General features: G+C 42.7%; 1 protein-coding gene across 6 annotated transcripts in view; it reads left to right on the top strand.

Moving 5' to 3' along the window:
- Positions 1 to 27,018, top strand: part of LOC127019914 (glypican-5-like) — a 445,164-nt gene that overhangs the window by 402,791 nt on the left and 15,355 nt on the right. The window lies entirely within an intron of this gene.

Raw genomic sequence — 27,018 nt, 5'->3', positions numbered from 1 at the left:
AAAGAGCAGAAGGCCCATGAGAAGGCAGAGACAAATGATGAGAGGCAGAAGAGAAGTATTTCCTTCAGTAGGCGTCACTGTAGCCGTTTACTAAGTGCGTGTTATAATGTACAGTACAAAATGTGCAATAATATTTTTCATGACTCATATTGCTTTCAGTGACAGTTCCTTTGGTGTTGGGAATTGCATACCTCTGTGGGTCTGTATGCTTAATGTTGGAATAAAAAAAAAAATACAAGTTTTAAGTCAGACACAAACTCTGCTTTATTTGGCCTCTCCTTCAAGTAGCCTGCCATGTTTGTAGTCTTCTGTGAAGGCCAGATGAAGTAGTGAACTGCAGTCAATTTAAAATGCTGATCAGGGTGATCAATGGTTAACATGTTCAAATGTGTTTATAAGGTCACACTTGGTTCCATTAAAGTGTATTTTCTTTGAATGAGATGGGTGATCTGGATTCCTCAGTATAACCACTCTTTTTCTTCTTTATTTACCTATGTTACCCACAGGTTGTAGTAGCAGTAATAATTTATTTGCATCTGGAGTGTGAATGAAGGTGTTGAAAAATATAGGGAGACTAGTAACAATTCATTAGGAAACCCCACTAGAAGCATCTTTTAATGATTCTCCCTTTGGCAAGCTAACACTTTAATTTTTTCAGTTGACTTGTTATTAATGTGTTTTTAACCAGAGTATTATGCTGCACTAAATCAAACCCCATATAAACACTTAAACTTATCACAATGATGAAATGATCGTTATCAATCAAACATGGTCTTGTTATGGAGTGAAACCAGGGGATTTCCTTTGCTTTTTGTTTTGTTTTTGATGACCTATTTTCCATAAAAACATTACCTGACATTAATTGTACTTACCTACTTTAAAGCTTCATCATATGCATCGCTTGCAGTCTTGCAGGTTGTTTGCAGTGTAAAATTAACACTTGTCCTCATGATCTAATTCTGCGTCTAAGAGCTGACACCGTGCTGTGCTGTAAGAAGGATACGCTATGTAGATTATTATTGTCAAAGCAAGTCTTTATTTTGCTGTGGAAAATGAACATTTCATTTTATCTGCCATTATCACAGGAAGCAAGAGATCCCTCACTGAAACTCAGTGTATGCTTTCTGTTTTTCTCTCATAAACTCTTATTTCTTCTTTGGTTGCTATATAACTGTATTGACAGCATCTCTTATTCTGCATTGTCTTTTTTTTTTTGTAAATGTGGTACATATGAAAGTAGAAACAATGTAAGAACAGTGAAAAACAATCTGTGACTCATACCTTAAGCAATTAAATATTGTCAAGTATATTTTACCTATCTTATCGTACCTGTCACTGGCTCGGGGTCCACTGCTCCTCTGTGTCTTTCGGGCTCCCTGTGTGCTGTCTTTGCCTGGGCCAGATGAGGTGTGTCATTCTGCTGTTCTCGGACCCTGCCTTTGGTGACGGTTTCCTTTGTCTCAGCTGTGCCATCCTGGAGATGTAACTGAGTTTTGGGAATCTCCACTCCAACAAACCATGTAGTGGCCTGGGCATGTTTCCAGAACCAACGAGCTGTTTGTTCTTCTAACAGGAGCAAGGCATGAAGAGTAAAAGGGTTTTGAAAAGGTAGTCTGCGTTAGTGCCTCCCCATTTATTCCTGTCCCATTCCTCCCCTTCCATTATTTCTGCATAACTGTACGTGCGTGCCTGTGAAGTTTGAAGAACTGATCTAGAGTGAAAGCTTCTCAGTTCTCCAGTCCTGTTCATCATAATGGCACACAGGCACGTGTGCTGGCACGAGTGGGGATTGTCCGCGGGGGATGCAATGGAAGCGCAGGGCACTGGGGACACTTAGACTGGCTCTGCCCCCAGGAGCAATGCTTCCAAACCTGCCACCTTCACCCAAGAGACTTAGGCCTTTTGGGAAGCCACTGCTTTAGCTGTGTGGTGGTGCCTTTTGTTGCGACAGTTTGGGCTATGGGTTTCAAGGCTGTATATTGAGTAACGGTATAAAATAGGGATGTAGATACTAGTTTCAATATATCTTAAGGGACCTTCTGAAAACAGGCTCTCAAGTGCATTTTCCTTTGTTTACTAATCAATAGATACTTCTTTGGCTTACAGTTATTTTCAATCCTAGCCTTAAGTGGTCACGGATCACTAACCTTTGGGTCATGCTGTGCAGCCTAACTGTATGCCCAAGTGGCTAAAAAAGCTGGGACCTGATCGATGTGGAATCAGTAGCACTGACAACAGGAGTTATGCTTATTCCATTGATTTTTGGATGGGTTTTTTCCTAAAATGTTGACCACTGCTACTTTTGATTTTTCTTGATGAGCTGTTTCAGGTATCTTGCCAGGAGAAGTGTGTGTAAAACAACTCATTACTTCTTTTATCAGTGCTGCAGCACTGGTAGCAGTGTTGATGGGAAGGAGGTAATACTGCTGCTACTGTTCACAAGCTTCAGCTCCATCCAAGCTACCAGCGTCACATCTCATGCTTTTGGCCAATGCCTGGTGAAAATCACCTGCCTCAGGGAAGAGGCATTTGTCCTCCTTTTTTTTTTTTTTTCCCCCCTGTCCTAGATCTAGAGTCAAGCAAAGTTACATTTGTGTTTCAGAAACTTAATGTTGTGCATGTACAACTTCAGGGCTCAAGAAGTCTAAAAAGAAGTAGCTCTGTCTTCAGAGCTTGATCCAGCTGCTTTTTCATAAGGAGGGTGTTCAGTCAGTGGAATTTCCATGTGGAAGGTCCCCAAAACATTGTCAAGAGAGTTATTGGCATATAGTCACATGTGAAATCCCTTATTTTTCATATTGACACATTAAAGACTTATTCTTGCTGCCCATTTCAGGAAAGCGGCTCTCCCTAGACATCCTGGGTAGACGATGAACGGCAGGACAATCTCCGTTCCCAAAAGTAATCCAGAGCTCCTGAGTTAGGTCCTGGCTTCAAATTACCTTCTGGGGGCACCTTCAGAGCTGGACAAGGCACCTAAGAAAATGAACCTCTTAGTGCATCCCTGACCCCCTAATACTGTCAATATTTCATGATGCAAGTGTCCCCTCTTCTAAAGTTTAGTTATACTGAAATCATTGAAACTGTTGCTTATTTTGTAAGTTACGACTTCTGGAGATTACAGAATGAGGTTCCAGATTTGAGCAAGGAACTGTAGAGCCAATTCATTGCAGGTAGTTAACAGGATAGGTTACCTTAGCAAAGCAGATAGTTTTCCACCCTCTCTTTCTAGTATTAAATTAAGATGGGATGGTATATGCAAACCAGAAACATGTCCTTTGTAAAAAACTATTAAGTGTAAATCGCAATATTCTCTGCCTCTAGAGATTAGTGGGACTAATTTGAAAGGGAGAAGGGGGAACTGCTAATTTAAATAAAATTTTAAAAAAGAGCAATCAGTGTTTAATCTTTTATTAAATATTTTGCCACTTGTGCTAGAGAAACAGCTGGTAGTTTTTCAAGTAGAAATTTGCCACTTTGGAGAGGAAGAACAGATTTGACTGTGAAACGGTATGTACAGAAAAATGTGATAGGAGCAGTCATGGTGGGAGCCAGTGGTGAAACTTGATCTTCAGTCTAGCATGATCAACAAAGTATTTTATTTTTCATACATGTATATGTAATTATTTTGTGTGGTTTTGTTTAAAAGCTTTGTTTGTGTTTCCAGATGGGGCAGAGAGTAATTAAGTGCAGGATAGAAATGACCTCTGATTGCACCTTATTCTGTTGTTTTATATTCTGGCGCAGCAGTGAGTAACCTGTTAATATGGTGTATTTCACACCTCATTGCTGACTATATTTAAAGTTTTTATCCTAATTCCTTAGTAAATATTAATGTACAGTATTCACTAGTATCTATTTCATTTACTTTACTCATTCTTCTTTGTAATTCATTTTATTCCCTTTATCCTATGGTGATTCTAATCAAAGCCAAATCCAGTTGTTTTAATGATCAGTTTTTATTAGTCCTCCAGGCAAACTGCACTGCAGAGATATGTCATTGGAGCCCAATATTATTATGCCTCTACAGAAATGATTAATTTAACCTTTTTGCATATTGCAAGAATTAAAAACATAATAAATCAGCAGAGGTTTATTATACTAAGTGATGTATGTAACCTATTAGCCATTTTGTTTGTTTTAGTTGTACAGTACTTGTCAAGATTTCTTAAAAATCGTCATTTATCGTCCTGATCCAAAGGCTACTAAAGCTGATGTATAAGTTGCTGTGTTAGTTTCGGAGCTGACTGATCTCAGCTGCTCCCATCTGAGACTCACGATAAAGAAAAGAAAATATGAAGTTAAACCCAGAATTCCTACAGACTTCAGTGAGGCTAAGATTGCAGCAAGTAAGTTTGGATTTTCTTAATAATGACACTTTGTTAGGTTTGTTTAAATCAATGAATATAAAAGCCCCAATATGCACATAAAATGATATGTATTAGGGGCTACTTGTTTCTCAGATCTCTGCTGTGGAGTGTATCATGGACAAAACCATTTGAACTGGTGGCTGTAATATTGTCATTATTGTCACTGCAAAATGCAGGAGCTGTAGTCACGGATCACAGCACCGGACAAACACTGAATGAAAAACTAGTCCCTGCCCCAAAAAATGGGTTTACTCAACTGTAGTAACTCCCATTCTAGCAAACAGTGCTGGCAGCAAGAGAGGCAGAGGATGAGGACTTGTACATGGCACCAGCGCTCTTGGCAGCGATCTGAACCCACACTCTTGTTTATGAGGCGTTTGGGGCTCAGCTGTGCCCTGGGCAAGAGGCGGCCTCCTGGGCCAGCGGTTTTGTTCCGAGGGAATTATTTTGGCAAATAAAGACTGGTCATTCAATTTAAAAAATCAGTGGGTAGATTAAATAAATATGTTGCATCTCACATGAATAAACACAGAGTCATTCCCTGAGTCACAGAAATGGTTAAAAGAGCCAAGACAGGACTTGGTCACCATCCTGCCAGCCTGCCTAGCACAGCGAGCGTGGCTGGGAGGGGGCATTCCCTGCAGGAGAAACAGCAGGAGTGATAATAATGTTCTTGATACTCTTATCATCCCAAGTAGGGCAAACAAAACACTTTAATTGGTTTGCAGTTCCAAAATATTTCACAAACACCAGACGGTGGAAACGTTTCAGTGCTTCTGAAAGGTCCCAAATCCGATTGCCAAGAGGGAGGCTCGGCGGCTGGTGCCGCCTGGGCATGAGGCAGCCCGAGGAGTGCAGCGAGTAGGACAGCTTGTTTGCTGCCTCACTGGGACTGGCACAAACCCAGGCCGGCTGGCAGCAGGTCAGCAGCTCGTCTACCTAGCCGAGGGCTTGCTTAGAGGGTTTCACTGGTATCTACGCATTCTGTTGACTTGGCTTTTTCTTACAAAACGCTTTTGTTCAATGGTGTTTGACAAGCCCTTCTCTTCTTTGCTCACTGCTCCTGCCTGCTACAAACAGTGGCTTGCCACAGGTGGAGGGGCTTCTCCAAGGGACAGGGATTCAGGCCCTGCCTGCCCGTGTGTTTGAGTGGCTGATCTTGAAGGTTCATTCTTTGAAGGTTGATCTTTCTGTGGCTGATCTTGAAGGTTCATTCTTGAAAAGCAGGAGTAGCGAGGAAGCAGAGTGCTTCCCTGGGTCAGCAGGTGGTGTGGGATGGAACAGGGGGAGGTGAGGAGGAAAGGAGGCAGAAGGAGAGGCCCAGGGCAGTCAGAGGGAGAGACCTGGGCTCTGCTAGCCACAGTCTGGGTGGCGACATGCAAAAAAGACTGTGGCTTTTGGCAAGCAGAAGGGAACAAATGACTGGTCTGGGAGCCCCCAGGGAGGTGGCAGGACCCCTGGCAGCCACCCCTGGGGTCGAGACAGTTAATAATGTCAGGAGTGAAGCTGAAGGGAAGTGCAGGGTTACTGTTCCCCAGCCTGTGTGAGGGGGAAGCCAGGGGTAACCCTGCACCTCTGCTCATTGGAAAGGACTGGAAATCATAAACAATGAGAGAGAACTTCTTGAGAAAGTGGAAATCCTGATGAAGGACAACACGGCATTGAAAGGCATACGCCCTGAGAGGGGCCTGAGTTGCAGCCACCCTGCTGTGAAAGGCTGCTCTGCCCTGTCATGTCCCCACAGCATTTTGGGGGAAAAGTGGAGGGGTCTGGGAGTGCCTAGCACGGGAAGGGAGGAGTGGGGCAGCTGGAGGAGCCCAGCTCCCAGGCTATCTCCTATTGCCTTTCCTGAGGGGAAAAATGTAGAATTTTTTTTGTCTGTTTTCCTCCCTTTCTCCTCCCCTTTCTTCTTTCTTTGCCTGTAGTGCTGAGCTAAGCCAGGTGAAAGTTGCCAGGAACTTTCTTCCATAGGCCTGAAAGGGCAGTGGGGGAATCTGAAGCTCTGCTCCTCCAGGTCCAAGAGAGGCAGTTAAAAAGAAAACAGCCATAGGGAGTAGGTGAGAGGAGATACAATCAAGGCTGGGGTAGGAGCAACCTATGCTGTGACCCAGGGACCAAACGGGGCTTGGGCAAGCTGAGCTCCAGAGTTGCTGTTCAATGGGATGAGTAAAGGAGTGCTCAAGGAAACGCAAAGTGGGAGCAGGTGTTGACAGAGATGTGAGCAGGTATAGTAATATATGTACCATTAAGGACACTAATACAAAGTCTTGCAAATATAGACCTACTGTTTTGTACTCAAAAGTAGACAGAAATAGGTTTTGGAGAGGCAAAATGAGCTAGAAGCAACATATATGACACTGGGGTGTTTTTATTGAATCAGACAACTTTTGTTGAGCGCTGAGAAGCAGAGGAAATGAAAAATCAAAAGGTTAATCAGAAATTATCTTTTATTTTAGGCTTTTTTCAACTTTGGGAGCTGGCCTGGATTTCACTTTGTGGTATAGCATATCTTTTAAAGAAACATCCATTTATAGTTTTAAAATTATCAGCAATTCCTCCAGTGGTTCATTCCTCTGTTATTAAAAGTGTGTGGCTTTTGCCAGCCTAAATTTGTCTGGTTTCATGTTCTGCCTATGGGACTGTTGCACCTTTGCTAGGATGAAAAGCCTCCTCTTACCAGTTTCCCTTTCCCCAAGTAAGTATTTACTTAGTGATCAGACATGCTTTAACCTTCTCTTTGATAAGCTAAATAAATTGAACTCCTTGAGACTGTCACTGTAAGATGTGTTTTCCCATCCTTTAATCAATCTCACGACTTATAGCCATATCCAATTTAATCAAGCTCTCTCTTGATGTGTGAACACCAATGCTGAATGTATTTTGCTGGCAGCAGTGGCAATAAATGTAGTGGTAATATAACTTACTCGGTTTTCCCCTGCTATGCGCCCAAAGCACTCTAGTCCTTGTAGCCATAAAGCTACTTTGCAAGCTCATGCTCAGGTCACGATCTGCCAGGATGCTCCAGTCAGGCTGTGGGCTTTCTCCCTGCGCACGCCTGACTTGCTCTGTTTACCTGCTGTCAAGCTTTTCAGGTGATCCAGCGCGCACAGGGGTTGGTGGTTTTTTCCCCCAGTGTTTACTCTTTGCTATTTATCATATGAATGATTCATCAAACAATTTTCACTTTGTGCTAATCACTGGCTGCATGCAGACAATTAACAAACAGAGCATGGGTTTACCAACGTTGCTGTGCACGTAGCTCTTCTGATTATGTCAAAAAGTGTGTTTTCTAGCATAAAAAGACTTCAGTTTTACTCAAAGAAGGAAGCATTTGCTCTGTCAGCAGTTTCTAAAGACTCATTTTCTTTATTCTTTGTGATATTTTGTAGCTGTCCAGAAAGGCTTTGCACAGCAATAGATAGAGCTGCCTGAATAATCCCTCTGCACTTACCATGCCACATGTGCCGTGGGAATTCCCAGCCATCTCCATTATAAAAATCCCTTCCCCATATTCTTGGTCGTAGAGTGAGGAAGGACGAGGTTAAGTTTGTTTGTTTGGGGGCTTTTTTGCTGGTTGGTTTGTTTTCCTTTGTGGGAACGGGGTCCGGGAAGGAGGAGGCATCTGGGGTTGGAGGGTCTAGGTTAAAAGGTAATTATTTTTATAACAGAATTAAAACCTGAAACACATTGAACCGATTTCTAATACAAACAGGATCAGCATTAGCTTTTAAAGGATTGCTATTATCGTTTCAGGACTGCAATGTGATTTAAACCGTAATAGATATTGATTTCTATATTAGTGTTCTTGCTCCTTGTATTGCATTTCTGCTGCCATCTGCTAAAACAGGAATGGCATTTTTCACTTTATTGACTGGACAATGAGTTGGAATACTGTATTCCTGCATGCTCTGGATCACTGAGATGACTACAGGCTTACAGGGAAAAGGAAGGTTGGGGACAATTCAGCTGCTGAGACACTTGCATTTTAAAGTTATAGGTACCAATTATTAAGCATATATAGAATCAAAACTCATAAAGGACTTCTGAGTCACTTATGGAAAGACAGAATTTTACTCTAAAGAGCACCACAGCTATTCCACAGGTCACTATTATTTTAAAAAAGAGAAATAATTATGGCAGTGTCCTGTGCTGGTGGTCTAAAACAGCATGGGTGGGATTTCCCAGGGCAACCAGTTTTGGCTTAGTTGAGCTCCCACTGAAAGCGGTGGTAATCTCACCCGTGCAGGTAAATGCAAGTGCTGTCTTTGTGCTGGTAGCCCACAAATCTTTCTCCCCAGTCCAGACCAGTAGCTGACTGGGAATTCTGAATCTCCTCATTGAGCCCGGCGTAACGAAACTTCACTCTGAGGCTCTCTCCAAGATCTCCTCTTTCCCAATTCCCACATCTATCTCTCTTTCAGCATCGACCTGTTGTCTCACACCTTTGACAAAAACATGGGAGTCTCCTTTGAGACAGCTCATAAGGTCCAAGCTATGGCTCGGTCTTGCAGGCTCGCCGGCCCGTTGTGGCCCTGCCAGTCGTCTTTCATCCACTAGCAACGTGGCAGCTCCTGACCAGCCACCTTTCGCATCTGCAAACGCGCATCTTCAGACTGTCTCCCCTCTTGCTCCTCATCCTGGAGCCAACTTGCACTTTGGTTTTTTTTTTCTCTCCTGAAAAGTCCTTATTGTGATATACCGGGGGGGGGCGGGGGGGGGAGCTGTGCACTAATTACAAGTGTGCCATTTATCCTTTTTCTGGCACAGACAAGCTCTTTGTTGCTGGTGTCTTGTGGCCCTTGAAAAAGGGCCGCCCCGTTCTCTCTTCCCTCTGTCGTTCCGGAGCGCTCTGCAGGCAGGCTGGCCGCTGCCCTTTGCTGCACACACAGGGGTTTTCCACTGCTGCTACACATCATGTTTGTGAAACGATTTGTAGTGCGTTGCTCTCTAAATGAACTTTATTACAGAATGCTATTCAAAATTGGAATATTCTGAAATGAAGTTACCTCTTGATTATGACTTTTCCCAGAAAACTGATTTTGCCTAATGACAGAGAACGGTAATAAGCGGTACTTAATTAGCATAAATTAAGTTTAATGGGAACAAATTCTGTTAGTGCCAAGTAGTTAAGAGGTGTTGAATAGAACTGAAATTCTGAGAGTTCATCTTATACTACCTGAAGGTGCCAACTAAATTTTAAGGTCTGTGTTCTCCAGGGCATTCAGGGAGCCTCTCTCAAGTATGAAGCTAAAGTTTGGTGGCCTTAATTCACGGAGAGCTGGCCCAAATTGTTCAAGTTCATGAAGCAAACTTGTGTAGGAGTCCTTTTTTTTTTTTTTTTTTTGTAAACATAGAAATTGATTGCAAAATTTAGAATCGGAATATAGGAATATAAGGGTAGTTTAATTTTGTCAGAGATCTGACTGTCTCTTTATTCTGTCTCTGACAAAAACCTTGCAAGTGTATACTTGACAATTCCCTCTGTGTGTTCTCACAGTTTCCAGCAGTCTATATCCTAGGGACTTCCTAGCTATTTGCTGCTTCTGTATTGTTGAGAGATTTTATTTTTAATTTTTTTTTCCCATTTAGCCACTCTTGGACAGAAATCACAGTGTATGGCAAAAGCCCAAACTGCAGACTGGACACTAAGTTTTCCGGCTTCTGTCTACATTTCCTGATCTCTGAATGCTCGATTTCTCAATCTTCAGTTGCATTATTGCATGTAGCTAATTACGAGGGTGAAACATCAATTTTCGTTAGTGAGACATGCCGTGTTCCTCCTCACCAAGCACACTGGGCTGTGCTGCCTAAGTCACAGGGTGACAGGAACTAGGAATTTTGAGAAAGGTAACCCCACTGTACAGATGCGCCTAACTGACATGTCCGCGTCAGGCTAATGTTATTGACCCCACACGGCAACGAGGAACAGAGAGAGCTGAAGGAATTAATTCTAGAAAAAAATGGAATATTCCAAAAATACCAGTCATGGAAAGTGTAGAATAAAGCAAATTAATTTAAATAATACATATTTTGCATAAAAGAAATAAATAAGAAGTGTTTGAGTTTTTTTTTTTTTTTAAATCTAAGAAAGAAAAGAACCTTTGTACTGAGATTCTTATAATTTCTAAGATGTTAAGAAACATTACTGAGAGGCCAGCGCACCAGGACCACACCTTGCCGTCGTACTTCAGATGTTGTGCTGTAAGAAAGGAGGGGTGTCTCTGCATCTGTAGGTGGGAACTTGAGCGTGAGCATGAGTTCAGTGCCAGGGGAGCACTGCTCTGGGGCAGAACCAGTGTATTACCTAATGAACAACATAAAGCAACAGGATTACAAAGAGGGAATGTGGTTTTACTTAATTTGTCACTGTGTTTTTGGGCAGACTGGGTCTAAACTTGGCCTTTTTCTATGCCACATTTACCTAAAGCAGCCTGATCTATTCCGAGGTCGGTTCTAACCGTGCAGGTTAAAGTTCCTTTGGCAGCTTCTGCCTTTTTTTTCTTGTCTTCTCTTTTTGTCCTGACTTAGGCTAAAAGCTTTAGTGTACCAAGTCTGAACTTTCATCACCTTCCACAAGGACGGCTGCAGGAGCCTGCTGGCTTTACCACAGCCCCTCTAGCATTCTCTGAATAAATTCCCTGTTTGTTCTTCAGATCAGGAGCAGGGTTTTTTTACTCTGTATTTGTAAAGCACATAAGCTTGGTGGTGTTTTGGCCCAGGACTTGGCCTTCTAGCTACTATTAAAGGTCTGCTTTGAGCTCTGTGCGGGTAGTAAATAACTTGCCCATGTTTGCTGTGAAAGCTTCTAATTTACAGGCAAATACATTAGTAAATTAATATTTGGATTTTTAAGCAATTAATTCAAGTCAAACACAAACGGAGTGCATGTCAGGCAGCTAAATGCTATGTGCATTTTTGCACCTTGCTCTAAACATTCTTCAAATGAGGGCTGTCTCTTCAGCTGCTTCTTTTGAAATCAGAGGAGTATATTACTCAAACGAATCAGGCTCTGGCCCTGTACTTGGTGTTTGCGTGTGTCAGACCAGGAGGGAACAGTGTGCCGTGGGGCCTGGGCTGAAGGGATGGATTTTGATCCTCTCTGCATTGGGCCATATCATAGTCTAATGAAGCATAGCTCTCTAATGTCTCAAAAGAAAGGCTCCACAGTAAACAGCTCCACTTCCCCTACCATGGCAATATCTCTTCAGACCCCTTATGGGGGGCTAATGAAAATTCTTAGAAAACAAGGATTGCTGTTATATTATGGCATAAATCCTTACAGTCTTAAGATATTTGCATGGCCTGTTGCTATAATAAAGGAGGACCTCATAGTCCCCCTCTGCATTTATTCTCCCAGAGCACCTGTGCTCCCATATACAGGCTGGGAATGGAGAGACAGAGAAAATGGGTCATTTTTCCAAGGCTACAGGGAAATCTTTCAGGGACAGGGGAGGGAATCCACCTCCCGGGAATTCCAGCCTGGGGTCCCTGCCCTGCCTTATGGCTGGGTGGTGTATGCTGTGCCACTGAGAGTATAAAGCACAAGAAAGAGGAGAGCTGCTGCCGAAGTGTAGGCTTATGTTTGGTAGCTGCTTCTGAAACAGAGCCTGCGGTTGGGAATGTTTATCATCCCGCTCATAATGAAGCCATTACACTGCAGTCACAACTCTGAATTGCAGCTAATAGATTTTCATTTTGTTTTCTCAATTAAGTCATATTTGATAAATGCAGAAGTATGTACGGAGCAGCTTATCTCAAGTAGACAGTTTCTTTTTAAATGGATGGCTTGAATGTGCTTTGCATGAGGATTTTTGGAAAGAAAAAAGGGATTCTGTAGCACATCTTTACAGGTATTAAATGGCAAACCCAGAGTATCCACTTGCTGAGTACAAGTCTTCTACCTTTTAGGGATCTGTTAACTTGTAGCTGTTGAAGATAAACATTAATTTCTTTGTGTATGTATACATGTACTCATGTATTTGCGTATGCACGCAAAAATTTTATAGTATTGGATACGTAATTCTTTGCCATGCTTTCTATGTTGTCTTAAAGATTGGCTTAAATGAATCTTAGTGAAATTCATTTATAGGAAACAAAATTCCATTACCTGCTTCTCTGTAGGCAAATGCATAAGGATGTGATTTTTGTCTAATTTATTATCTTTTCCTCTTATTTTGAGTTTAAATGGTGTAGGCCGGTTTGCACATAGCCTAATAGTAGTCTGGGAAATGATAGTGCCAGCATGTGGTATATCATTGCACTGGGCTGTCCATTTCAGAATTATTCTGGAAAAGATTTCAGCGCAAAGTACCTCAACGTAGATTATACAGGGAGGGGGAGGTAATTTTTTTTTTTTTTTTTTTTTTTTTTTTTCAAATCCTGACTGGAAAAGTTCTTACCATAAGCCAGCATTCTCAGAAATACTGAAGTTAAGCCAGTCTCCCAATGCTATCCTGAGGAACTTTGTCGGCATTTTCAAACTTCGAGGCTAGAATGCAGGCATGCAAATCTGTGTTTTGGGCCAAATTTTCAAAGGAGGTTTACAGCTGCAGATAGGATTTTCAAGAGTACCCAAGGAAACCTGCAGCAGACCCCTTCCAGCAACTGAAGGAAATATAATAGAATCATAAAGAAAAATCTGTCCCCGTGGCATTTCAGATACCATTATTTTCAGAGGTGCTGAGCATCACATCTTCTTGGAAGTTAGCTTGGCATTAAGGTGAAATGCAGCCCAGCACAGCAACTGCGTGTGGTGGAAGCTGCAAGCCTTCTTCCCACAGCCAACCACCGTTCCCAGCGAGGATGCTCGGCAGGTTTGCAAAATCAGGCCCTGTGTTTCTGTCCCGGCCCCGTGCCCAGTTCTCTCTGTGTGAGGCAAGTCTCTAAATGTCGTTAACTGGATCAAAAGGCTGAAGTGTTTCTGTCACAGCTACCCCTCTGACAATAGTTGCCCTGTTGTTGGCAACTCTCTCATCCCCCTTTTTCTTTTTGCCTCCCTCCATTTTTGTCCCCTCCATTTGCCTTCTGGGTCTTCTCTCGCCCCAGTGCTGCCCCACGTGCTTTCCCAGGGTTTTCTTTCTCAGCTCTTTCTTCTGCCTCTGCCACTTGCTTCTTGCCTGGGGCTCTCTCTGCCATGGTTCCTGCTGCTGGAGATGAGTTTGGAAAGCGCATCTCTCCTTGTCCGGGCTTTGGGCTTCCTGTACCTTCACCCGTGTGCCACATTTGTGCTCTCTGTTCAGTTTTTCCTTTGCCCCTGTTCCCAAGGCGTAGGCTGTATATCTGCAGGCCTGCTGCTTTCTGTCTGTCTATCCCCACTTACTAACTGCTACTGTAACTGCATCCCTAGCCCCAGGCTGTCTTCTCCAGCTGACCTTCACCCCAGCCCAACTCAGACATATAAAACAAAATTAGCGAGTATCGCATATTTTGATAAACAAGCCAGCCAGCAGATCATGTAAACTGTGAGCTATGCACCTACAGTAATATGACCTCAGACCATTAAAATCACGTACTTTGTGTCTGTTTCAGAATTTGCATATACATATTGTACAGAGAGACTTTATTAGAGCTTAGTGAACCAAAATGTGGTCTTGGATTTCCATAGTTCAGGAGTTACTGGTTTGAATGCGCTACAGGGGTTAAGAAGAAGGAATTAGAAGTTTGAAACCATGTTTGTTGAAACTCCTGATGAATTATACAAAGTCAGTCTGTTTATCAGAGTACTGTCATCTTTGTAAGACAAAATGATGGGAAAAATACACTCAGTGAAGAATCCCATGTCAAGAAAAAATTGATTAATCTCTTAAACTGTTCTTCAAAATATTTTACCAGAGTAAGACATACACAAAATAGACCTTTGGAGGACACCAGTATGAGGGCATTGCTATGAAGTTGAGAGACCTCTTGCTTACCTGAAAGCTTCAGCAGTCACAGACCATTACTTCACGTTGCAGTGCTGTTAAGTGGAAGAGGGTACATTTTAAGTTCAGGTAGATGGTATGAAAATTATGGTGAATGTTTTAAGCAGATTCTTCAGCTGAAGTTATATTTCTCTGTATGTGTGATGATAAAAGTAAACAGCAATAGCTGCACTGTCTGAGCCGTACAGTTACTTCACCTCAAAAATTGCCAGCATGGGCTTGCAAAAGGGCACCGTTTCCCAAGGCAGCTTGTTGAGTCAGCTACAGCTTTTCTGCCAGATTTGTGTCTGAACTCTGAACTACTGCTTTCTAGGTCACTAGAGACCAGCAATGAGGAGTGATGTGTTACAGACATTTCGTTGGCATGCCGTGTTTCAAAAATGTATGGGCCCAATCCTGACAGATGCTGAGACTCTGCTAGCCCTACTGGCCACAGGGCCAATGCCTCTAAGGACAGGCTGCTTTGCTTCTACCCTACATATCCGGGACAGGAATATGCATGAAAGCATCAGGCATGCTGGGTGTACGCTGTTCAGCCACTTTGAGCATGTACTGTGCTGGTCTAAGGTTTTGGTACCGCAGTCACGTTCGAACTGGTGTGTGTGTGCACGCCAGTGTCCACACTCACAGAACAGCAGAAAACAGCTATCTCGTTGGTAACAAGGGAGGGAAAGGTTGGCTGTCTGAAAAGAAAGCATGCTGAAGCCCTAGGAATTGTATATTCAAATCTAAGAAAATCATAAAATCTTTGATTCAAAGTGGCAGGAGTCTTTCCATGGAACCCAGTGAGCATTTAAAACTGGCTTGAAACAAATAAGAGGTGATTCAGCCTAAAACTATCCAGTTCTTCTTTTCCTTTTCTCCTAAAAACCAGACACTAACATTTGAAAGGGGGTGCAATTAACTGCTTTTTATTTCTGTGTAGCAGTTAATCTTGTGCATGTAAATAGTTGTGACTGAAACATTTTATTACTACTTGTTTTGCCCTTTCAGTGGAATTTAAACTTTCTTCATGCATCCCCATTTTTTTCTTTAATTCTTCTGTTTCATTAAGAGGAGCTTACTGAGACTTCCAGACTCATCTATTAGCTTTTTAATGATGACATAAGAGCTAGAGTCTGCCAGTGTCTTCTGTCAGCAACAAAACAAAAGTAAACATGTCTGAGGCAGTTGGGGTTTTTTTGCTTGGATTTAAGTAAATATTCCCTTTTCACTTACACAAGCGTCTCTAGCACTCAAAGGTGGATATCTGAGCCCAAAGTAACCTGTTCACTGCTCTGGCGTTCCATGAGGATCACCCTTCTGCTGATTGTTGCTTATACCAACCGTGTGAAGGAAATCCAGACACTAATGGTCAGTTGCCCTGTAGGATTTCCTTCCCAGACGGGATCTCTTGGATCCTTTCCCCAGCTCCCATACAGAGGCATGGCCAAGTTTCATCTGCATCAGGAAATTAAAACACCTGTTTTCACTCCCAACCTCATAACTCTAGGCTGAAATAGCCTCTCATGTGCTGAGCACTTTCTCCTCGCACAAGCCTTTGAAGCAGCCTTGATGGCCATTCTTGTCACCATGCAAGAGATCAAAAGGTGCAGCCATCTCCCCAGAGGAACTGTCTAGTTGCAAACCAGCTGTGAAAGCCAGTGCTACAAGGTGGCTAACATGGTCCTGTCTCAGGAGGGTAGCCCTCACTGGAGCATGGGCTGTGTCACCCGTGTCACTACGGGCTGTCTCCACCCTTGAAAGCTACAGAGAGGCCATCTGTCCATTTATTTCCTTGCTAGGAGTTAGGCAATCCACAGTAAGGTGGCATGTGGGAGACTGGTTGTGTAGTGGTCGCTCTTTTGGATGACTTCCAGCGAGGGGAGGACGTGTGGGACAAAGCTCTGAGTCGCTCGCAGCGTGACTGTGTGAAGGCCGCTCCAACAACACAGCCGTAGGTGGGTAACCTCCTCATATTTCTGAATGGCTCTCAAATACTGTGACAAGCTGTCAGGAGATTTCAATTGACTTGGTAGAAGCTGATTCATTGCAGATATGTCCTAAAATCAGCAGACCATCCCTATTTGGCAAAGCATTGTTGACATTAATAGGACGTAAGTATTGACTTGAGGAGTTTGGTGCAGTAAGGATTTTAATTAAAATATGCTTTCTTCAGTAATGTGGCTTAGATAAAATCAAACTCTTGGACAACTTCAGCAAAGAAATGTTTCCCTCAATATTTGTAAATATGTGGTGGAATTCTCTTTGATTTTTAATGCAGACGTGACCCTTAATTTATTTTTTTGTTTTCAATATATTAGCAAATCTCTGAAAAATAAATTTTGGAAGAGTTTTCTATTGCCTCAGTTCATTTATTCATGTTTATCATTGCTTTGATGTCTTTTACAATAAAGGATCAAATTCATGAGATTTTTGGTGTATTGATGAATGTTTGCTTTCAGTTAGTAATTATTCCAGAGATAAGACTTTTTAGCTAGCAGGTCTACTTACATACAGTAAATATGCTGCAAAAACATTTTCCTGTGTAATATGAGGCTAACTATATTTAAAAAAAAGTTGTAAGGTACCAAACTTTCCATATTTCCTTGAAGCTTATGAAATTGCTAGAAAATAGGATTTTTCTCTCACAAGTTTGACATAGGCGTTGAAGAATCCCTCCTTACATCTCCCTACATATGGAATTACCTTTAACGGAAAAGACACAGAATTTATCCCCTATTAGTTGAGAAAACTAGCCCTTTGATCAAATGCTAACACAAAAAACTAGTGGGGAGATTCAGTAAGACCCCAGTCAGTCATGACTGAACACTAAGAATCTCTCCTGTGCTTTTCTGTTTTATTTTTTAAGGAGGAAAAGGAACACTTCTTAGACTTGTTCACAGAAACCTTTCAGTGACAGTTCCTCAGGATTAATCCCTTTCCCGTGGAAAGGATGTAGGACATGCTTGCAGAACTGTATAGACTTGTCACTGTAGTATATGTGCATCTATCAGTTACAAAGTGATTTTATTCTCTCTGCAACCTTGTGAAGAAGGTAAATTCCCCTCCACAGTACTGGAAGTGGGACTCGGAGGAGATTAGATTTGCCAGGTTGTGTCTGTTCCTCGGGGAGCTACCTCTGGCTGAGACGGAAGCTCTGTGGTACTCGTGACCTAGGGGTCACTGTTAGACACTAGTGAGACACAGCATGTCTCCTGTAGTCGCATTCAAAATGTTGACTACATCAGTTGGAAGAGTTGTGACTTTATTTCACTGATGCTGTTCAATCATTTAGTAAAGCAGAGCAACTGATTACTGGATCTCAACAGTGGGGTCCATCCAGGCCACCAAACTCCCTGTCTCAATACACTCCTCCCTAGAGGTCCTGGAGAGGAGTGTGCCCTCAAACGTGCCTTCAGGTGTTTGACTTTTGGTTTGAAATGGCTCTGGCTGTATGCAAGGCTGATTTTCTTAGTAGTTGGCAGGAGGAGATGCTTGTTAGGGATGTCATTTCTTTTGGGGAAATGCTGTGTTTTGCTTTGAAGTCTGATTTTTCTAGGGAAGTGTTTGGGGAACAAGAAGCGTTTCTAGGGACAGCAGGTTTGCAGTCCTTTTGTACGTGTTGTGTGGCCTTGGCAACACGTCCGTGCTGGGTGATAGCTTCCTCCTATCAGAGGTGTCATTTTTGTAAGCAGTTCTATTGCACAGCACCCATTAGTAGATCCTTCTAATCTAGTCTACCTTTTCTGTGATTCCCAGACAGCATTGAAGAAGGCATTGCCCAGAGACGCTGCTACCCAAATTTACAGGACCTCTTTTCCCATCGCCTCTGGGCCCAAAGACTCAAGAAGAGAAAGACCAGAGTGCTCCCCTTCAAGGGAAATTACAGTCAAATCATAGCAGGAATAGTAACAAGAAGGAAGGGAGCAGTGGGGCTTGTTGGCTGCACCTGCAGCCCTCTTACCTGTTTCACCCTCAGCTCTCACTGCTCCTGTAGTGTGTGGTATTGTGCAGGGTACCATTCCCCGCTTGGGGGCCAAGCGTGCAACGTTACACTCATCAGCAGTTAGCAATGTGTGCATTGTGTTCTGCTGCGGCAATTACAAATCACGTTAATCTCTGAGGTTTGGCGACACTATTATTTCAGATGCCAATGTGAGTTACTGTGTCCTGTCAAATAGAAAGGTATATGTGAACTACTAGGGAGGAAACAATTGATGGCAAGTCAAAATACTGATAAGTTCATTTCTAATGAATGCTAGTCATCCAACCAAGTTTGCTCTAGAGGGAGATGGCAGATTCAGGACAGAATATAATCCCTACTATCAAATGGTAATTATGAGAGCAAATACCTGTCTGTAATCATTTTGAGCTAGATGCTGAAGAGGAAATGCCACTGTGCAGAATGTTGCCTAGGGAATCCAGAGAACTGCAGGGTCTCATAACGTCTTTTCTTAGAGGCGATAAAAATGAGAGGTACTCTGTCTGCTTTTACAAATGTGTTCATTTTAGAGCCAGACCAAGAAAGAAGCATTTTGGGTGCGAATTGTATCTCTGATAGAGGTAAACAAGCAGGTAGCAGTAGAGGTTCTAAATATGGTTGGTTTGAGGTTTTTCTGCCTGGTGGCACATTCCCACAGAAAGCTGAAACCCACCCAGGTCTGTCTGGGGAACAACTCATCATGCTGGGGCATAGCCCATGGTTCTTGTCAGGGGCATTTTGGTATGTGCGCTTCTCCTCTCCATTGTCCCCATTCTTTTCCTGCTTGGCACCGCAGGTTATATTTCAAGAAGGATTAAATGCGATGGAGCTTTTTACTGGAGGGTTCTGAAGGTTTATTTCCCCACAGAGACTCTTTTGAGCAGATATAGTGACTACTTCAAGAGGGGAAAAAAAATTCCCCTTTCAAAACTCTTTTATTTTTGAGGTTCTGTTAAAGGACTGGGCTCCTCTGCTCTCTTTTGTGCTCATGCATAACACAATGTGATACCCATCAGACTGCATAGAGAAGTTGCTGTGTACAAGCAAAAAGTGCCTTCAGCTTTCCTCTCAACAATGCTTTTAACTTTGAGCAAGTCAGAGGCCCTTATTTCTCCCCAGATTATTCTAGACACCTCTCCCCTATAAATAAGAGTAAGTAATTTGTACTCTGAGATGCCAGAATTATCTAGGGAAAGATTTTTCCATCAAGCCTCTCTTTTGATTTAAGCATTGCTCCCCACTTTTTTCCCCTCTCTTTGGTTTGCCACTTTGTCACCAAAAGAAGTCTTTCCCTTGCCAGCCACCTAGGAGGAAAGCAGAAGATTATCAGGGGATGGGGCTGGGTATCATGTGAACTCTGTAATTACTTTGCTTTTGGAGTGAAAAAAAGCGCTTAACCATTCCGTACAGTGTGCAGCCATCCAAATCCTTCTCTCTGTTGTGATGCAGCCCAACCACTGCTTGCCGTGAGGTGCATTTCCTCTTTGTCCGACAGGTAAAGGTCTTGAGGGCTCTTCATCAGATGTGGCATGGGGGTACACAGCTGCTGCTCCAGTCCGGGAGGGACTGACTGCAATACAGGCACCCCCCCATCGCTTGCCAGGTGGACGTGAGGGAAGAGAGGCCAGACAGCAAGCCTTGCCCTCCCACCAGCTGCCTCCCTCGCAGGTTTGTGTACCTGCACCCGAGTACACGAACAACCCTACGCTCGGCCTCCTTTTTTGCCTCCTGCACGCAGAGGGATGAGCAACCGCTCGTTTTAAGTATTCAATCTCAGTGGTGCATCCACCTCTTTTTGAATGCCCGTTTCAGTTGCGTGTTGTGGGGTGACTTGACAACCTTGGTTCCTGACAGTGCTAACAAACCCAGCTGCCAAATAAACTAGACCAAAGGAGACAGCAATAATATACTGATTTGTTAATTTGATTTACATTAGAACAGGTTGATAATGACCATAAATGATTATTTTTACAAGAGGTACATAAACAAGTAAAATTGAAATGACTGCTCTGCATGCTACTGCACATTCCTAATGCTGCATTTATACGTGTACAAATGAATTCCTTCACTTCCACCAGCCAATTACTGCCATACAGTGCCTGTGCCTGCGCAGGATGGCAGCCCCTCCTGTAGCCCATGTATATGGGGAAGCCCATTCCATTCACTTCCACAGAGAGGGGATATTGATGAGAAGTTCGGGGTTACCCAGCTTCCCTATAAATCTTAACCACCTTTTGTCTTTTAAAACAGATGACACTTAACATTTTTGTGCATTAATCAGTCAGACCATATGTTCTCTCCTGTTTTGGATGCAAGACAAGTGCAAAGGTTTTACACGTAAGTAGCCCCTTAAAGTCTCTTTGTGCTAGGACCCTGCACACTAGCAGAGCGCTCTACACAAATACCACCCATCCCAGATAAAGGTTGAGCTCTGTTACTACATAGGTGTTATGGTGACGTAGCGTCGGGCTGTATCCTACCTGTCAGAGAACTTGTGCTGTTGCCTTTAGCACACAGGGCACCCAAAAATGTTTGGAGCAAACAGGAAAAATAGCACTTTGATTAGGGGAAGCAATTGGGATGTGCAGAAAAGCAGAAATGTCAGAAGAACAAGCAAATTAGCAAATTGCGTAGAGATACCTGAGGAAAGAATCTTCATTTTCCTTCCGGAAACATGGGGGTGATGAGTGTTTTACGCCCTCAGCATCTCTCTTGGAAAGTATCCACGATTTCATGCATGCGAAAGGCAAAACAGCTGAGATGTGAAGAGACTGAGAGACAAGCAAAGCCAAAGGTTGACAGCTAGACTGGGTCTGTGCCATGCGTGGCAACAGGAGAAGCCCTTTCTGCCCGTTTTGGCTGTACAAACATCAGCACTGTCACTATCCCGTTGTTGCTGCAATCGAAGCACCCCCTTCAGCTCTGAGCACGAGGAGATCTGTCATTTTTACTTCTTCCTTTATCCAGCACAATGCTAACCAAAGTGTTAGTATTTGAGCTTGAACTTGGAGGTTCAGCTGTGCTTCTGGCTGTGTCAGGTGTGTGAGATCAGATGAGAATATTCCAGCTGTGCTGAGCACAAAGCCCTTTGAAGAGTGTTAGGTCCAAATCTCTCCATTCTCTGTCTCTCTCAGAATCCAGTCCAGAATTATTAAGGTGTGATAACTGTTTATGGATGATGTTTCCATTTCATAGTGATATTTACAACGAAGTCTAGCCCACCCTTCACTTCACACCAGTGTGCCTACTACCTGCCACTGAGCCGGCTGTTGCTGACTTGAAAGGAGAGATTTGATAGCTCAGCATAGGCCAAGGCAAAAACAAATAAATGAATATCAGTAAATATGGGAAAATATGAAGACAGCAGTAAGATTAGACATGTACCAAATGGCTTTAAAATGTTGATTGCATTGTATACTTGGTCAAGCATGAAGTTATCTCTACATAATCATTCAGTATATTTCAAGGATAATAATCTAACAATGTAGCAGGTGGGCCAAAAAGCAAGCTACTGCCTCTGTCAGCCTTTGCAAACAAGGTTTGATGCGCATGTTGCATGGTAACCTCCAGATGCTGAGGCATATGTTGTCATTGGGTAACTTCATTTTTTAGAGGCAGGTGGTGTGCCTTTGTGACTTCTTATAAAAGCTGAGAATTTCTGAATTAAATAGCTGTTTGTAATAAGCCTGTCAAGTAGTGCTTCAGGAACCTGGTACCATTTGTTTCCATTGTAGGAAGTATTAACCCCCCCCCTCCACCACACACACACAAAAAAATACTGATCTCATCAGACCTTCACTGTAATCTGTATCACATCAGATGTGAGAGTTCTAGGAGGCTGCATAATTTGGGGAAGGCTATTTCATCTTTCACTGTTCCATGTCTGTTTGCTGACAGCTTTCCCCATTATAACACTGCCTTTGATACTTCCAACTTGTAATTTGCTGCACCTCACAAGAGCAGAAGCTGTTGTGTACTTGTATCATCACATCTGATTTTTTTTTTTTAAGAACCATAACATTATTCTACAGTTTCTATTTTTGATACCCATCCTGTTCTTAGCAAGATCAGGCATTCAGTTATGGTACACCCTAGGTAAATACAGGAAATGATTGACTCTGCTCCAAATATTCCTGTTTTCATTAATCCAGGAGCCCCAGTCAGTGTCCCAGATCAGGACACTATTGTGCTTGGAGCTGTACAAACAGAGCAAAGACAATCCCTCATCAGTGGGCTGAGAATCATGAGCTACAAGCTTGAAACCCAGCATATCATTACTTATGCAGTTTGTTTTTGATTTGGAGATATGGTAAATTACCTTTTAGTAAATGCCTGAACTTAGAATGAAATGACATCTGGCTGCATCAGTTTCTGGACTGAAGGATGCAAATGTATTGCTGACTCTGAAGGTAATTGCAGGTTTCTTCCGTGACCGCCACCCGGATCATTTTAGCCTTTTCATGTCTCCATTATCTCATCTGAAAAATGGGAATAATGCTTCCTAGGAGTGGTGCCACATTTACTGTTTGTAACATCTGTTAGGACTCTGGAATGAAAGACTTTTTAGAAATGTAAAAAGTTACTTCTTCCATTGATTTTTATGGAATTAGTGTCAAGACAGTAATGCTTTGATTTAAGAACTCCCCGGGTCCCTTGTTACCTGCTTTAGGGGGTCAAAATACTTGGCAGCTACTGAAATGGTTTTCCATCTGCCCAGGTCTCTTCTCTTTAACACATGTATTATAGTGGTAACTGTATTCATTTCAACTTACGTCGTCTTGGATCTTTCCTCAGGCCAGACTGAAACACTCCTGCTCACAATGAGTAGTACCATACTCCATAAAAAGTCTCATTGATTTCAGAAGGGCTTTCACTGATATGTTGTACTATTCATTGTTAAGTAAGGGAATAAATATCACAGTCTGGCTCTGTACAGTGAAAGCAACAGAAACTGGAGGGTGGGGAGTGGGAATTACAGAGACAAGGAAACCTTTCATTTAAAAAAGATGCAAAGAAAACGTGATTCATCTGAATATCTTAACTCTAAAGAAAAGCTTTCACTGGCAAATGATAGAATATAGTATAGAGGCTGGCATCTGTAGTAAAGCAGAATTTAGAAAGCTCATTCCAAATAAGAATATAAATTACTTGGCTACTGTATCATAAATTTTACCCAAACACTGGGAATTCAACTGAAGTATGACTTTAACCACTAAAGAATTCCAGGATTTAAAGGATATGGTGTTTCTGGGAGTGAGGCTGGGGTTTGTTTGGGTTTTGTTGCTTTCATTTTTCAGTCATAGTTTACAGGCAGATCTTTTGGAAGTTATGTAATACACTAGCAGCACAGCTTTAGAGCTATTGAAAAAGTATGCTTTTAATTTTGTGGGCTTAAAGGCTAAATAAAGGCACAGTAACGCCTGAGTCAAAAGTATTTTATACCTGTAAATGTTTGTGTGTCTGCTAGTCTATCTGCTGGCTTTCTGTCTCCCTGCTTGCGCTGGGGTATGTTTTTGTGCTACGCCATCCAGCTGGCACTGCAAAGCAGCAGTATGCTGAGCTGGGTGCATTATGCAGCGCTGAAGGTGTGGTTTCCCTCTGTATCTTGCTATCCAAACCAATGGGAAGGAGATAATGGTTGAAGTGGGGGAAAAATTATTCAGACTTGCTTCACCAGTGCCTTGACCTTAAGGTAGTCATTCAGAGCTCTGCAAGGCCAGACATGATTCTCCTTGTGCTTACAGTGGTAAGCAGTGTTTTACATCAGGTTGGCAGACGTAACTACAGTATGGTGCAAAGAAGTGGAAAAGGGCCCCATGGCTCCATATGCAGTGTGCTTTCCATTTGAAGAGCCAGATATTTTTTAAAAGAAAAATGAAACTCTGTGTGCCGTGCTGTTTTAGACCAAAATACAGGTCACACTGGGAAGCTACAGAAAGCAGCTGTACCTTTTCCTCCCATCCTGATGCCATCCCCACGCTGTCTTTCACAATCTCCCCTTCTTCCCCCACGCCACACACAAAGAGCAAAAACGGTGCCATTGACACCTGGTGTTGAGTGCTAATGCTAATCTGTGCCTTCATACTCTGGCAGCTACAATGTGCGTGCAATGATGTGTGTTGGGGCAGGATGGTTTCTCCCTAGTATGCACCAAGAAAAGCTGTCCCGGATACTGACCGTGCTAAAACAAATTGTGTTCAGTCACCTCTGTATTAGCTGCTGTAGAGTGCCCTATTAGAAAATACGGAGGAAGACTACTTGGAAACGTTTCTGGGTACAGTTGTAGCTGCTGGGAGCAGTGTAGCTGCTCCCTTGCTTTGGCAGTGCACCGTAGAGAAAACTGATAAGCTGTGCTTCCTGGTCCCGCTACAGCACTGCAGTTGGATTTTCTTTGAGATGCATTTCAAGGTCTTGATTTTAGTGGGAGTTATAGATGCTCATTTTATCTGAAAACAAGACAACTTACTTAGATGCACCCTTGGAAAAGCATTTGGCTGATGTTTGCGATTGCCTATTTCCTATTACTTCTACTGTAGAGCAGTGAAGAAAGTTGATGAGAGTTCAACAATCAAAATCTCATGCATGCTTTATTATTTCCATTGCTGCAGCACCCAGAATCCCCAATTAAAGCAGTCAGGTTTGTAATTGGGGGGGGGCTTTCCTTTTTAATATGTAAGCAAAAAGACAGTAATGAATTTTTAACAGGCTGCCTCTGCCTACTCAGCTTTCATTTACAGCAGACTATCTGATAAAAGGGAAGAATTAAAGCACTGGTAATTTTCAAATGGGCATGTAAATCAGCCTTTTGGTCATGTTCGTAATTTTTCTGTCTTGAAATTTTCCTGAATAGCAGGTAAAGCAGAGAATAATCTTCCAATACAAACCCTGAGCTTAATCGGTCCCTTTATGACTGTAAGCCAAGCTCAACTTTCAGTTATATCAAATTCAGTCCTGTTACAATTAATTTTTCCCTAGCACAAGCCATTATTAACAATGTTGGAGACAACCCTCAAATGATCCATATTTTCTCTGTAATGGAAAAAACCCAAAACACCTGAGGGTGCTTAGCTGCTGCAGGTTTCCACCATTTGAACTAGTAGAAGTTGGTAATGCATATTCTTGTTCAGAAAGTCATTTATTTTTTCTCTAGTTAGCAGATTAAAGAGCAGGGCTCTATTGCATTTAATTAGAAAGAAATGAGGAAAAGGAATGTCTTCAGAAAACCCAGGAAGTGAAAAATAAATAAAAATCAGGCTTCTGGTTTTAAGGAAAAACAGCAGTCGATGGGCTTGTGAGGTCTTATGGCTATCTCCTCTCTCTCAGGTTACAAATGTAGAGGATAAGGTGTTCAGAAAGTAAAACCCCAGCAGCAGAGCCTCCAAATGTCACACACTCGAGGTGCCAGTGACACTCGGTGCATCCAGCCACATGCCCAGCTTATTCCTCATCAAGGAATTCAGGAGCTGGGCCTTTCAAGTCTCCCTCTTTGGCATTTATCCAAGATTACTGAGGCTTTGAAAAGCAGGATTGTTCTGAAAGGGGGATGGCAGTTCCGAGCAGCCATTTGCAATGGTATTGCACATCCGTCGTCTCCCTGTAATACGTGACCACGTGTACGCTCACATCACAGACAGTGCTCTTTTCACTAGCTGAGCGGCTGGAACGGATGCCAGAGAATTAGGAGGAACTGGCCAGCCTTCAAGATTTCTTCACAAGGACTTCTTAATCAGCTCCCATGCCTCTGTACTCTCATGTCTGTGTGTCTGGTAATTTGCTCTACTTTACGTACACTCTGTTCATCATACAGATTGGCTTTTTACTTTCTGCAGCAATTTCTCTCACTTTGCCAACACCTTGCCATTTGCAGCTTTAATGCCTATTGATAGCACTTCATCAGCAATAGCTGCCAATGTATATTCCTTTTACAAGATGTTCACCCTCAGTTTTTATAGTTACAAATTTAGTCACAAACTGGTTGAATAGTTCATTTTAATTTGCGTTTCACATGGAATAGATTCATCAAAATGAATAGATCATCAGAAGATTGAAAACAGAGATGAAGAAGCTTCTCTAGTGTGGATTTGTGCTCCAAGCCAGAGTCAGCTCTACCAAAACCATTCCTGTGTGCCTAGTCTGGTTTTTAATACCTTCAGTGAGAGAGTTTTTACAGCTTCCCATAGGCAGCCGCCTGCGCAGCCCTGATACTTGTCCTCATCCCAGCACCAACACACGCTCCCTAACTTGATTTTCTTCTACCGTGGGTAATACTTCACTCCCCAGACTCAGCCACAGGAACCTGAGTAATGGTCTTGTCTAGAGAAGCCAAGGCAGAGAAGGCTTCTAATACCTCAGGCTTTTCTGCGTCCTCTGTCACCCTGTCTCATTTATCAGTGGGTACATGTTTTTCTTAGTCTCCCTTTCACTGGTGATGAGCCCTTCTTGTGGCCCTTCACATGCCTGCCAGTTTCAATGCACATGGAGGTTTTGCTCTCTTGGTTGTCACTGTGTGCCCCATCCCACCATCCTGTACCTCTCCTTTTCCTGCCTGGCTAAACAGGGGACGCCTGGCCGAGCTGTGTGTGACCACCTCTTCTCCTGCCTGCCATGCTCTGCCACGCTCTGATTCACTAGTTGGAGACAGTTTGCGAAAATTATTTCTGTTTTACAGATGCTCTGAGAGATGCTCAGTTTTAAGCAAAATCTATTACCAAAAAACATCCCTGTGTAACTGGTTAGTAATAGTAGAGTCCAAAGCAAACTTCAG

The sequence above is a fragment of the Gymnogyps californianus genome, chromosome 10 (assembly GCF_018139145.2).
Source record: "Gymnogyps californianus isolate 813 chromosome 10, ASM1813914v2, whole genome shotgun sequence".
Taxonomy (NCBI): Eukaryota; Metazoa; Chordata; class Aves; order Accipitriformes; family Cathartidae; genus Gymnogyps; species Gymnogyps californianus.
This window is presented reverse-complemented; position numbering and strand designations above follow the sequence as displayed.